This window comes from Schistocerca serialis, chromosome 1, assembly GCF_023864345.2.
Source record: "Schistocerca serialis cubense isolate TAMUIC-IGC-003099 chromosome 1, iqSchSeri2.2, whole genome shotgun sequence".
NCBI classification, from domain to species: domain Eukaryota; kingdom Metazoa; phylum Arthropoda; class Insecta; order Orthoptera; family Acrididae; genus Schistocerca; species Schistocerca serialis.
In genome coordinates this window covers 726,159,517-726,174,215 of record NC_064638.1, presented here as the reverse complement: position 1 = coordinate 726,174,215, position 14,699 = coordinate 726,159,517, and positions in this window count along the sequence as shown.

Here is a 14,699-nt window from a genome sequence, read left to right as displayed (position 1 = left end):
GTGCGGATTTGGGTTCAAATTCTAGGCTTCGTTGCCAATGAACAGCAGGTACGCGTTCAGGGCGTCTGCAGCGGAGACCTACACGCAGCTGTGTTCGCTGATCTTTCGTTGAGGAGACACAGGTGGTAGCGCCTTGGTCCATCTGGGCGATCAGTTGCTCAACAGTTGCACGTCTATTCGCCCGGACACATCTCCGCTGCTGATTTCTATGACGTGTGGCATACCACAGTTGTCTCAAGACCGGTTTGTTGTGCTCTACATACTGTAATGACGGCGGCATGCAGCCGTTTCAGAAATACCCGAATGCCAACGATCATACTTTTTGGACGTCAGATGAATGGCTCCATTTACATATTACGACAACGACTGCACTGTTTCCCGCGTCCCCCCCCCCCTCCTCCCTGGCAATGCTAGTGCTGCCACTTGCCGTCTGAGAGTGGTTATTGGACGTTAATGTGGAAACGAAAGTAGGTGGAGGTCACACAAGTAACTGTACACTTTTTCTATTTTTTCATTCGTAATTCATTCCTCCTGTAAGTTCTTAAGCGTTCTTCTCGCCAGACTATGTCGGGAATGTCTGCAATGCATTCCTTTCTGGGTGTCATACCTTCCTTCAATTTTAGCCATTACGGACAAAGACCGAGGGTTTGCACACCGTTCGTCTAAAGTTTTGGTTAAATTTTTCAAGGCCAGTAAATTCATCAAGTTTTTACTTAATGTTGTCTTAAATGGTACAATTCTGCCAACATATTCAGTTGTCACAATGTTTTATACATGCTGCTTGGTTCAGTGACCGTTTCTAAATTAAAATTGAAACAAATGAGCCCTTGGTCACAATTACTTTTAGCCTTACTGACCAGGTTTCAACACCTCTAGGAGTACCTTCACCAGAATCAAAAAAAATGGTTCAAATGGCTCTGAGCACTATGGGACTCAACTGCTGAGGTCATTAGTCCTCTAGAACTTAGAACTAGTTAAACCTAGCTAACCTAAGGACATCACAAACATCCATGCCCGAGGCAGGATTCGAACCTGCGACCGTAGCGGTCTTGCGGTTCCAGACTGCAGCGCCTTTAACCGCACGGCCACTTCGGCCGGCCCAGAATCAAAACAATTAAAATGGCCTATAACGAAGTTACAAATTTGTAGAAAAAGACATTTTTTGTATAAAAAGTATAAGTACTGACTAACAATAAAAGACAGAGGCAGTACTTAATGTCACATATAAATTATTTTATATGTGAAATGTAAGTACTGCCTCTGTCTTTTATTGTTAGTAGGTACTTACACTTTTTATACAAAAAATGTCTTTCCCTATACATTTGTAACTATGTTGTAGGCCATTTTAATTGTTTTAATTCTGATGGAGGCACTCTTAGAAGTATTGGAACCTAATCAATAAGACTAAGAAAGTTTTGACCGAGGACTCATTTGTTTCAATTTTATATTCAGTTATTATGGTGCCTAGATATGTAAGGCTAGTAAGTTGTTCCACAGTATCGAAATGTAATTTCTTGTTGAGTACCAACATTTCGCCTTCATTTTTGTCTACGTTCATGCTCCAGTGAAGGACGAAGGCTGCGTTGTTGGTGAGTACCTACACTAAAGAGCCAAACAAACTGGTTCACTTGCATAATATCGTGTAGGACCTCCGCGAGCACGCAGAAGTGCCGCAACACGACGTGACATGGACTCGACTAATGTCTGAAGTTGTGCTGGAGGGAACTGACATCATGAATCCTGCGACTGTCCATAAATTCGAAAGAGTACGAGGGGGTGGAGATATTTTCTGAACAGCACGTTGCAAGGCATCCCAGATATGCTCAATAATGTTCATGTCTGGGGAGTTTGGTGGCCAGCGGAAATGTTTAAACACAAAAGAGTGTTCCTGGAACCGCTCTGCAGCAATTCTCTACTTGTAGGGTGTAGCATTGTCCTGCTGGAATTACCCACGTCCGTCGGAATGCACAATGGACATGAATGGATGGAGGTGATCAGACAGGATGCTTACGTACGAGCAGTATCGCTGAAAGTTAATAGGAATCGAATAGGATACCCCATTAAACGGAACAAGAGCTAGCTGGTGGTTGAAAATAGACATAATGTCAAATCTGAGGTGTAGGGTGCGCACTATTTTGACGTGCTCGATGGCTCCTTTTACCGACCTCCCGACTCAGCAGCATTAGTGGCAGAACAACTGAGATAAAATTTGGAATACATTTCACATAAATTTTCTCAGCATGTTATAGTCTTAGGTGCAGATTTCAATTTACCAGATACAGACTGGGACACTCAGATGTTTAGGACGGGTGGTAGGGACAGAGTATCGAGTGTCATTATACTGAGTGCACTATCCGAAAATTACCTCGAGCAATTAAACAGAGAACCGACTCGTGGAGATAACATCTTGGAGCTACTGATAACAAACAGACCCGAACTTTTCGACTCTTTAAGTGCAGAACAGGGAATCAGTGATCATAAGGCCGTTGCAGCATCTCTGAATATGGAAATTAATAGGAATATAAAAAAAGGGAGGAAGGTTCATCTGCTCAGCAAGAGTAATAGAAGGCAGATTTCAGACTACCTAACAGATCAAAACGAAAATTTCTGTTCCGACACTGACAATGTTGAGTGTTTATGGGAAAAGTTCAAGGCTAAAATGAGTTTTAGACAGGTACGTGCCGAGTAAAACTGTGAGGGACGGGAAAAACCCCCCGGGTTCAACAACAAATTTAGGAAACTACTGCGAAAGCGAAGAGAGCTTCACTGCAAGTTTAAACGCAGCCAAAACCTCTCAGACAAACAGAAGTTAAACGATGTCAAAGTTAGCGTAAGGAGGGCTATGCGTGAAGCGTTCAGTGAATTCGAAAGCAAAATTCTATGTACCGACTTGACAGAAAATCCTAGGAAGTTCTGGTCTTACGTTAAATCAGTAAGTGGCTCGAAACAGCATATCCAGACACTCCGGGATGATGATGGCATTGAAACAGAGGATGACACGCGTAAAGCTGAAATACTAAACACTTTTTTCCAAACCTGTTTCACAGAGGAAGACCGCACTGCAGTTCCTTCTCTAAATCCTCGCACAAACGAAAAAATGGCTGACATCGAAATAAGTGTCCAAGGAATAGAAAAGCAACTGGAATCACTCAACAGAGGAAAGTCCACTGGACCTGACGGGATACCAATTCGATTCTACACAGAGTACGCGAAAGAACTTGCCCCCCTTCTAACAGCCGTGTACCGCAAGTCTCTAGAGGAGCGGAAGGTTCCAAATGATTGGAAAAGAGCACAGGTAGTCCCAGTCTTCAAGAAGGGTCGTCGAGCAGATGCGCAAAACTATAGACCTATATATCTGACATCGATCTGTTGTAGAATTTTAGAACATGTTTTTTGCTCGGGTATCATGTTTTTGGAAACCCAGAATCTACTCTGTAGGAATCAACATGGATTCCGGAAACAGCAATTGTGTGAAATCCAACTCGCTTTATTTGTTCATGAGACCCAGAAAATATTAGATACAGGCTCCCAGGTAGATACTATTTTCCTTGACTTCCGGAAGGCGTTCGATACAGTTCCGCACTGTCGCCTGATAAACAAAGTAAGAGCCTACGGAATATCAGACCAGCTGTGTGGCTGGATTGAAGAATTTTTAGCAAACAGAACACAGCATGTTGTCATCAATGGAGAGACGTCTACAGACGTTAAAGTAACCTCTGGCGTGCCACAGGGGAGTGTTATGGGACCATTGCTTTTCACAATATATATAAATGACCTAGTAGATAGTGTCGGAAGTTCCATGCGGCTTTTCGCGGATGATGCTGTAGTATACAGAGAAGTTGCAGCATTAGAAAATTGTAGCGAAATGCAGGAAGATCTGCAGCGGATAGGCACTTGGTGCAGGGAGTGGCAACTGACCCTTAACATAGACAAATGTAATGTATTGCGAATACATAGAAAGAAGGATCCTTTATTGTATGATTACATGATAGCGGAACAAACACTGGTAGCAGTTACTTCTGTAAAATATCTGGGAGTATGCGTGCGGAACGATTTGAAGTGGAATGATCATATAAAATTAATTGTTGGTAAGGCGGGTACCAGGTTGAGATCCATTGGGAGAGTCCTTAGAAAATGTAGTCCATCAACAAAGGAGGTGGCTTACAAAACACCCGTTCGACCTATACTTGAGTATTGCTCATCAGTGTGGGATCCGTACCAGATCGGGTTGACGGAAGAGATAGAGAAGATCCAAAGAAGAGCGGCGCGTTTCGTCACAGGGTTATTTGGTAACCGTGATAGCGTTACGGAGATGTTTAGCAAACTCAGGTGGCAGACTCTGCAAGAGAGGCGCTCTGCATCGCGGTGTAGCTTGCTCGCCAGGTTTCGAGTGGGTGCGTTTCTGGATGAGGTATCGAATATATTGCTTCCCCCTACTTATACCTCCCGAGGAGATCACGAATGTAAAATTAGAGAGATTCGAGCGCGCACGGAGGCTTTCAGACAGTCGTTCTTCCCGCGAACCATACGCGACTGGAACATAAAAGGGAGGAAATGACAGTGGCACGTAAAGTGCCCTCCGCCACACACCGTTGGGTGGCTTGCGGAGTATAAATGTAGATGTAGAAGTTTAAACTTGTATAAGACCCCGTATTTAAGAGGTGGACGAATTATGCTGTAAGTAAAGTAAAACAGATAAATAAAAGGCAACAAAGACATAGTATCACCGTTTGAACAGTGCAAAAAGATTCCCCACAAACATCCAAAGACACTGGAGACAAGCCAATGATAACTGGAGAGCCATGTTTGGTGTATTGTTGCGAAACGTAAACAAAGGGGAAGAAAAAAAAGAAAACTTTAGTAGCAATTGCAGTGTGTCATCACAGGAGATGGCTGAACATTGGTGTATTGGACGAGTAAGGAATTAAGACATCCTGCAATCACCCAGAGAAAAGGCATAATAATGAACACAAAGAAATGACAAGATAAACTGTTAGGCTCATACCATCTGAAGAACAGCTGTTTAGCTTGGCCTTCTTTCTTTTTTTTTTCATTTGATTAATCATCTCAGGTATACACACTGAAGCACCAGAGAAACTGGTGTAGGCATGCGGATTCAAGTACAGAGACATGTAAGCAGGCAGGATCCGGCGCTGCGGTCGGCAACGCCTATATAAGACAAGTATCTAGCGCAGTTGTTAGATCGGTTGCTGCTGCTACAGTGGCAGGTTATCATGATGTAAGTGAGTCTGAACACGGTGTTCTAGTCGGAGCACGAGCGATGGGACACGGCATCTCCGAGGTAGTGATGAAGTGGGATTTTCCCGTACGACCGTTTCACGACTGTACCGTGCACATCAGGAATCCGGTAAAACATCAAATCTCCGACATCGCTGCGGCCGGAGAAAGATCCTGCAAGAACGGGACCAACAACGACTGAAGAAACCGTTCAACGTGACACAAATGCAACCCTTTCGCAATTGCTGCGGATTTCAATGCTGGGCCATCAATAAGTGTCAGCGTGCGAACCATTCAACGAAACATCATCGATATGGGCTTTCGGAGCCGAAGGCCGACTCGTACACACTTGACCAGTACACGACACGAAGCTTTTCACCTCGTCTTGAATCGTCAACACCGACACTGGACTGTTGATGACTGGAAACATGTTGCCTTGTCGGTCGAGTCTCGTTTGAAATTGTATCGAGCGGCACTGTAATGGCGTGCCGCGAGTGCAGCTGGAGTGATATGGAGGCCATGATACGACTAGATACGACTCTGACAGGTGACATGCACATAAGCATCCTGTCTCATCACCTGCATCCATTCATGTCCACTGTGCATTCCAAAGGACTTGGGCAATTCCAGCAGGACAATGCGAAACCCCACAACTAAAGAATTGCTAGAGAGTGGCTCCAGGAACACTCTTTTGAGTTAAAACACTTCCGCTAGCCACCAAGCTCCCCAGGCATGAACACCGAGAATATCTGGAATGCCTTGCAACACGATATTCAGAAAAGATCTCCACCCCTTCGTATTCTTACGGATTTATGAACAGCCCTGCAGGATTCTTGGAGTCAATTCCCTCCAGCACTACTTCAGACACTAGTCGAGTCCGTGTCACGTCGTGTTGCGGCACTTCTGCGTGCTCGCGGAGGCTCTACACCATATTAGGCATGTATACCAGTTTTTTTTTAGCTCTTCTGTGTAGTATGAAACTTACTCATAATGTATTGTGGAAGTTGTCAGTTAGAAGCACCTTTTTATTATGTAGTAGTATCCTATTTCCGAATCAGTCGCGTGGTTCAAAGACTCTGTCGCCTGGGTCAAAGACTATCTACTTAAAGCTCTCGTCTGCTAGAGAAATAACATCTTTGGTTGCATGATAATGATTACCTGCAAGTTGTACTCCGCGCGCACAACCAATCTGGGGGCTCGGCGGTTAGTTTTCAGTTCTAATAGGGTTATGTGGCTGGCTCAAATGGCTCTAAGCACTATGGGACTTAACATCTGAGGTCATCAGTCCCCTAGAACTTAGAACTACTTAAACCTAACTAACCTAAGGACATCACAAACATCCACGCCCGAAGCAGGATTGGAACCTGCGACTGCAGCAGCAGCGCGGTTCCATACTGAAGCGCCTAGAACCGCTCGGCCACAGCGGCCGGCAGTCATGTGGCAAGCACTTGCTCGTCGCCCGTGGTCGCCGCCTTTTGCAGCCAGCATGGTTCTACTCCACACGTTGTTGACTTGTGTATTGCTGAGATGGCCCTTCCTAAGGTTCAATATTCAGCAATCATGCTGAGAACATTGTTTGCTGACGTTGCATTGACACCATTTTATCTTACGTACACGACTTTCCAGCTTTGCAGCTTTGTTGTCACTGTGACTGAGGTTAGACGTTTGTCCGGAACGCGCCTTTGTCCTATTTACCGAGGATTAGTATCTATTTATGTTCGAGCCTTCAGCAGATATTATTCGATTTCCATTTTTATTTGCCACTCACTACATAGTATTACGGGGATATGAAGGCGCCGGCCGGAGTGGCCGAGCGGTTCTAGGCGCTGCAGTCTGGAACCGCGCGACCGCTACGGTCGAATCCTGCCTCGGGCATGGATGTATGTGATGTCCTTAGGTTAGTTAGGTTTAAGTAGTTCTAAGTTCTAGGGACTGATGATCTCAGATGTTGAGTCCCATAGTGCTCAGAGCCATTTGATATGAAGGCGTATGGCGTAAATATTATGTTATTGAGAATATGTGGAATTGTACTTTCACGTGATGTCTTTGAGGACATATTTATCTGCTGTATGTGAACCATCATGCTTATTCAGTGAATAGCAATTGGAATCAGTCTCAAGTTTTTCCTTAATTATTTCCCTCCTGGAATCATTTCTGAGTTTTACAGCTTGTATCTGTAAATGCACGTTATCCTTTATTTGTTCCAATAACCGATACGAACACTGCTTATTGAAAAGAGGCTGCCTGCAGTAGAATTCATAATATTATGGACTACTGGGAGCAGAAACCATTTCTTCTTCTTTGGATGCAATTTTCACCCAATATACGGTACATCTGAGCTGCAGAGAACTTCGAAACATTTTGCAGTCGTGAATACATAGAAGGTTGGTTCTTTTGTGATTCATGCTTCCTGCTGTTAGGTGTTACGCTTCACGAAGTGCTGTTAACATCTGCATTGCATGCGTATTCTCTACAAAGGAATGCGCTCTTATGCTTGTGTTACAATGGTTGGACGTCTTCCTTAAAATTCTGAGTTACTTTAACACATGTTAAAGATCCCATCATACATTGCGTTGCGCTATGCTGCGTAATATTTTTTTGGCAGTAGACAGATCGCGTTGTTGTTCCCCCATGGGTGAGCATTTTGTACAAGACGACGAATATTTTCGCGACTTTAGTACCGGAGTCGTAACTCCTATACACTGAGGTTGAAGTCTAACGTGTAGTAGCTACAGGGGTTGGACAAAAACATGCGAACATCGCGAGAAATGCATCCGTCAACATAAATGCAGATGCTAGTCGAGCCTGCTCGTTGAACTGTTGTATCTGATCACGAATGACACCTGTGCAACGTCCTTAATAAATTGTAAGTCAGTCATGGTCAGAACAGTGTTATGTGTAGTCTGTGGGTGTGTCATGTTGGAGCTAAGTGACTTCGAACGTGGGCAAATTGTTGGTGCTCGTTTGGTGAACACATCCGTAACCAAGGTAGCCGAAGTGATTGGCGTTTTAACACCATATCGAAGATTTATACCACATACAGGGAAAGCAGGGAAAAAAGTCTCCTAAGTCACAAGTGGATGGTAGTGTATGTTGAATGATCGTGACAGACTGTCATGGAAGAGGATTCTGACGAGTAACGAGAGGATGACAGCTGAAAAAGTCACTTTAGAAATGAATGCGGCACTCGCGGACCCTGTCAGAACCACAACACAAAGAGAGCTGCATAACCAAGGAACGCAGGGCGAGGTGGAATTCCAAAACAGCTCATCAATGATACCAACGCCCGTAATAGCAAAACTTGATGCTGAATCCATCAAACCTGGACTCTGAAGCGACGGAAGAAAGTCGTTTGGTGGAATGAGTCTTATTTTTCAGTTTTTCCAACTTGTGGCAGATATACGTCCCAAGAGCGAAACATGGCATGGTTTCGGCGATGATTTGGGCAGCCATGTCGTGATATTCCATGGGCGCTTTGGTCACTCTGCAAGGCCACGTTACTACCAAGGATCAAGTGTCTATTCTGGCTGATCAGATCATCCCACGGTGCAATGTTAACTCTGAACGGTGATGCTGCGTTCCGAGACGACGCAGCTTCTGTTCACTCGGCTCGCGCCGTCCAGGGTTGGTGTTGCGACCACAACAACGAACTGACGCATATCTCCCGTCCAGCAATCTGCAGATCTCAATGTTTTAAATGTATTCGCAGTTGCGAATATGGACGACCATCATCTGTATATAATGGAATGGCGGCAACGAAAATTTGTGGCGCACCGACTCGAACCCGGGTATCCCGCTTATTGTGAGCGGTCGTCTTACCATTTGGCTATCCAACCACGACTCACGTCGAGGCCTTAATTTGCATATGTCGTCAACCATGTGTCTACTACCTGTACTCGTAAATCCATTATGTATATTCCCTTGCACCGTAATTCGGAATAACACAGGCACTGCAATATCATAGATCTGAATATTATTAAGCATTTGTTGTCTACTTTTTGGAGAGAATGGTACGTGATCGCTACCATCCATCATCGTTACCTGGAGGAAGAATGGTGTAAGGTTGCCCTGAAAACCCTACAAGACCTCTCGTCTTGGAATGGTCCAAGGCGACTGGAAGCTGTTTTGAATGCCAACGGTTTTCCTACACTGTATTGACTATTACCAATATTTCGTGTTTCCGATGATTCGATAGTTTTATCCGTCCCTTGCAGCTCCCAGTTGTTAAAAACATTTGCTGGTTTGCTTTCGGGTGCAAAGACGAATAAGGTTTGTTTTTCAGTAAGCGAACACGCTACGTATAGTTGACCTTGCATGAAACACGAGTCATTTTACATTCATTGCGCAACACTGGAATGTTTGCCCACGTGCTTTATTGGCAGTCATATTGTACCCTGATCTTGTCATAAATCAGAGCCCTTTAAAGAAGAATGGTAAGTTAGTTGTAATTATGGAATTCGTTTTATTAATACTGGCTTTCCTCTTTTCCGGTTAATATTTTCTCTTTTGTGATGTTGCACAGAAGCTTACTTGCGAGAGCATACCGAGAACACTGAGCAGATTTAAGAATTCTGTTGGGAAGTTTACGCTTTTGTTTTGGGTGAGCATGGTAACCATGGATTTAAATATTTTTTCTCCCCCTGAAATTATACTCTGTTTGCGGCGATTTGTTTGCTGAGTTACGTAATTTTGTTTGTAAATTTTTTCGCTGACAAAACCATTTCTTGTTTACGTAGTTGCTCTATAAGCGGATAAACTTTGTCGATGAGTTGTTGTTTTATTTTTACTGCGTTGCTCAGCTCCTCTGAGCATACGATTTTGGCGTAGTGCAATACAATGTGACATGAGCATCTTCTAAGCTGCGTTCTAGAACGTTCGAGAATATTCTAGAATGTTGCAAAACATCCGTTAACGATCGTGAATATTCTAGAACACTGCGAAACATCCGTTTAACATTCGAAAATATTCGTAGAAGCTCGATAACCTTGCCACCCGCTGTGGCGGAGCGGTTCTCGACGCTTCAGTCCGGAACCGCGCTGCTGCTACGGTCGCAGGTTCGAATCCTGCCCCGGGCATGGATGTGTGTGCTGTCCTTCGTTCAGTTAGGTTTAATTAGTTAAAAGTGTAGGGGACTGATGACCTCAGATGGTAAGTCCCATAGTGCTTAGAGCCATTTCAACCATTCGAGAACCTTTATGTAAGAATCTTGAATTTTTCCCTTATATAATACATTCATGTGAAAGAGACAGAAGAGTTCCTGGTGACAACAACGGTGCGATGGTGACCAATTCGAACACTCATATCTTCACAACAGCTACTACGCACTGTCACTACAGTGAACACATGGGTACCCAAGGGCAGGGCCAGATTTACTGAAAACCTTGATAAGAAGAAGGGAAAGGTTAGTCGAATATCAGTTACAGAACGCAGAAATACATAATTTGCCCCTAGAACGATCAGCAAATTTTGGAAATTTGTGGTAAGGTCTTATAGGACCAAACTAGTGAGGTCATCAATCCCTAAGCTTACACACTACTTAATCTAACTTTAACTTACGCTAAGGACCGCACACTCACCCATGCCCGAGGCAGGACTCGAACCTCCGACGGGAGGAGCCACCCGGACCGTGACGAGACGCCTCAGACCGCGCGGCTACCTCGCGCGGCGGACGAACAGCATACGGGTAAAAATTGCGGAGGCTGGTAAAAGTATATAACTGTAAACTGATACTGGATGTACTGAGTATGTAGAGGAGAGCAGAAGACATGTGGAGAAAGAGGTCGAGCTGGAAGCAAACGAAAGTCTGAAGAAGACACGCATTCAAATGCAAATGGTGTTGAAAGAGTGAATCAACCTCTGCCTTAGCCAGCTAATTTCACAAAGACCTATTTTCCAATTCTTCCTCATACTTTCCCGTTACAATGAGTCTTCTTCCCTACTATTGCCGAGCGAGGTGGAGCACTGAACTCGCCTTCGGTAGGACGGCGGTTAAAATTGCCGACCGATCATCCACATTTAGGTTTCTCGTGAGTTCCCGAAACAGGCTAAGGCGAATGCCTGGATGGTTCCATTGACAGAACACGGCGGATTTCCTTCCCCACCCTGTCCAAATCCGAGCATGTGCTTCGTCACCAATTATCTGGTCGTCAAGGAGACGCAAAACCCTAATTTTCCTTATTTCTTTCTTTGCTTCCTTGCTTCCTTCCTTCCTTCCATAATCTTGAGACACCATTCGCTTCGGAGTGCTGGTATTCTTCGTGACTTTTCAGGTCCCATTTTAACTGAGTTTACTGGATTCCATCTGGGTGTAACATATCACATGAAGCAATGAAAAAATAACTAAATTGCCGTTGTGGACCGACTATCAACAGCCTTCTTCCGGACATCGAAACTGGTCAATGAGCAGTTTCATCAGCTTCGACATGCGAAGAAAGCCGTTGATGATCGAAACCTGTGATTTTATATCGTTTCAAAATAGACCACATTTTCACATTATACTCATAAGGTTTTACCAGTATTCTAGCGGCAACTGGAACATGGATTAATTGTATACATTTCAACAGGGTCCCCAAATGCGAGAAAGTAATGTTTTATCATTGACCTAATGTGGTAGATCAGACGTGTGCTACTGGAAGCACTGGAAGAAACGACCCAGAGCAGCATTAAGAGGTCTGGAGCGCATTGTGAGGTGACGAGCGAGAAGACACGGCAGGAGTGTTGCGTGTAATACACGGGCGGTGCTTGAGATAAAGAGCTACGCGTGGTGTTCCACAAATTAAAAAAGCCAGGAAGGGTCGGCGTTGATCAGAGCCGCTTGAATATTCATGCGGCCGCTTAATCAGGCGCGCTCCGCCCTGGCTTACTCGGCTTGCGAGCGGGTGAGCCGCAACACAGCCCGAGGGCACAGGACCACGGGAGTCTTTCCCGATCGCGTTCGTGATTCAGTGGCTAGCGATTGCTGCTACGAAGGACTACGCTTAAACTCTCGGCAGCTGAAGCTGCACAAAGTAAACAGCGAAATCTAGTCCTTAAGCACTGCGACACGTAGCTGGGTATCAAGCTGCTTCATAACTGCCACTAATATCCCTGAAATGTACTGGAAAACATTGCGGCTGTAACTGGCATCAGTCATCAGCCATTTAATCGCAGAAAATCACACAGATTACTTAGATATCGTCTCTGAAACTTGTTAGTAATTTCAGGCGCCCACAGTTAGTTTCGATAAGGCTTTAACAGAATGGGTGGCTACCGTGAGCTAACTACACGACAATATGAGCATCGTTCTCTCCTAAAATCAGTCGCACAAAATAAAAATACTTCCATTCTACCATTTCCGACCAAGATTTTCGTGAGCTTTGCATTGGTTAACAAAAGAATGCCAGAACTGTAGCCAACCGCAGTGGCCGAGCGGTTCTAGGCGCTATAGTCTGGAACCGCGTGACCGCTACGGTCGCAGGTTCGAATCCTGCCTCGGGCATGGATGTGTGTGATGTCCTTAGGTTAGTTAGGTTTAAGTAGTTCTAAGTTCTAGGGGACTGATGACCTCAGATGTTAAGTCCCATAGTGCTCAGAGCCATTTGAACCATTTGAACCAGAACTGTAATCCCCAGCTCACCATCATACTACTGGGGTATTGGGCTGAAAAAAATAAGATTTACAACAGCCCTCCTTAAACTACTCATTAGGGAATGAGATAGATAAGAAAGAGGTCACTGCACTGTTCATAAAAACACTAATCACAGCCGGCCGCGGTGGTCTCGCGGTTCTAGGCGCGCAGTCCGAAACCGTGCGACTGCTACGGTCGCAGGTTCGAATCCTGCCTCGGGCATGGATGTGTGTGATGTCCTTAGGTTAGTTAGGTTTAAGTAGTTCTAAGTTCTAGGGGACTGATAACCACAACAGTTGAGTCCCATAGTGCTCAGAGCCATTTTTGAACCACTAATCACACACACACACTTTTCAACGAAGCCCCAATATAACTGCCCTAAAATTTCACCCGCGGCCTATGTTAACAAGAAATGTGGTACTACGAGTACGTAAGCACGTAACATGTCAGCATTTACCGTGTTACACTTGTCGTCTTCACATGTGGATGCAGTATTATATTCCCTCTGCACTGAGTTACGAATTCTTTTCAAACAACCAAGATCACCTCGCAAATCTCGACGAAATTATACAACTGGCTGTCTCGTTTCAAACCGTATCAACTGATTTTCTCTTACCGGGATCGACTCAAAAGTGACAAGGATTCAACATAGTGATCTTGCATGGCAAGGTACAGGCACTGCTTCATAACTGACCATATTGCCTACCTCTACATGGATACTCTTCAAATCACATTTAAGTGTCTGGCAGAGGGTTCATCGAACCACCTTCACAATTCTCTATTATTCCAATCTCGTATAGCGCGGGGAAAGAACGAACACCTATATCTTTCCGTACGAGCTCTGATTTCCCTTATTTTATAGTCGTGATCGTTTTTCCCTATGTAGGTCGCTGTCAACAAAATATTTTCGCATTCGGAGGACAAAGTTGGTGATTGGAATTTCGTGAGAAGATTCCGTCGCAACGAAAAACGCCTTTCTTTTAATGATGTCCAGCCCAAATCCTGTATCATTTCTGTGACTCTCTCCGACATTTCGCGATAATACAAAACGTGCTGCCCTTCTTTGAACTTTTTCCATGTACTCCGTCAGTCCTATCTGGTAAGGATCCCACACCGCGCACCAGTATTCTAAAAGGGGACGGACAAGCATAGAGTAGTCAGTCTCCTTAGTAGATCTGTTACATTTTCTAAGTGTCCTGCCAATAAAACGCAGTCTTTGGTAAGCCTTCCCCACAACATTTTCTATGTGTTCTAAGTTGTTCATAATTGTAATACCTAGGTATTCAGTTGAATTTACGGCTTTTAGATTAGACTGATTTATCGTGTAACCGAAGTTTAACGAACTCCTTTTATCACTCATGTGGATTACCTCACACTTTTCGTTATTTAGCGTCAACTGCTAATTTTCGCACCACTCAGATATCTTTTCTAAATTGTTTTGCAATTTGTTTTGATCTTCTGATGACTTTATTAGTCGATACACGACAGCGTCATCTGGAAACAACCTAAGACGGCTGCTCAGATTGTCTTCCAAATCGTTTATATAGATAAGGAACATCAAAGGGCCTATAACACTATCTTGGGGAACGCCAGACACAAAACTGAAAGAAGCACCAAAGTCTGCCACTGTCCCAACATGCATGTAGCACGTTCCCCAAATGTAACACGAAATATGACGGTCGTCCACAAAGTAAGTTCCCTTTCTGTTTCTATACGCGGCAGCGCTACGATCACAGAAAAGACATTTACGCTATTTTCAGATCACTGTTGTCGACGTGTGCTTTGTAGTGCTTGTTTATAATGTCACCCGTAATTTAAAATGCCGCCGCGCGTGTAATCAGATCTGTGATTCGTT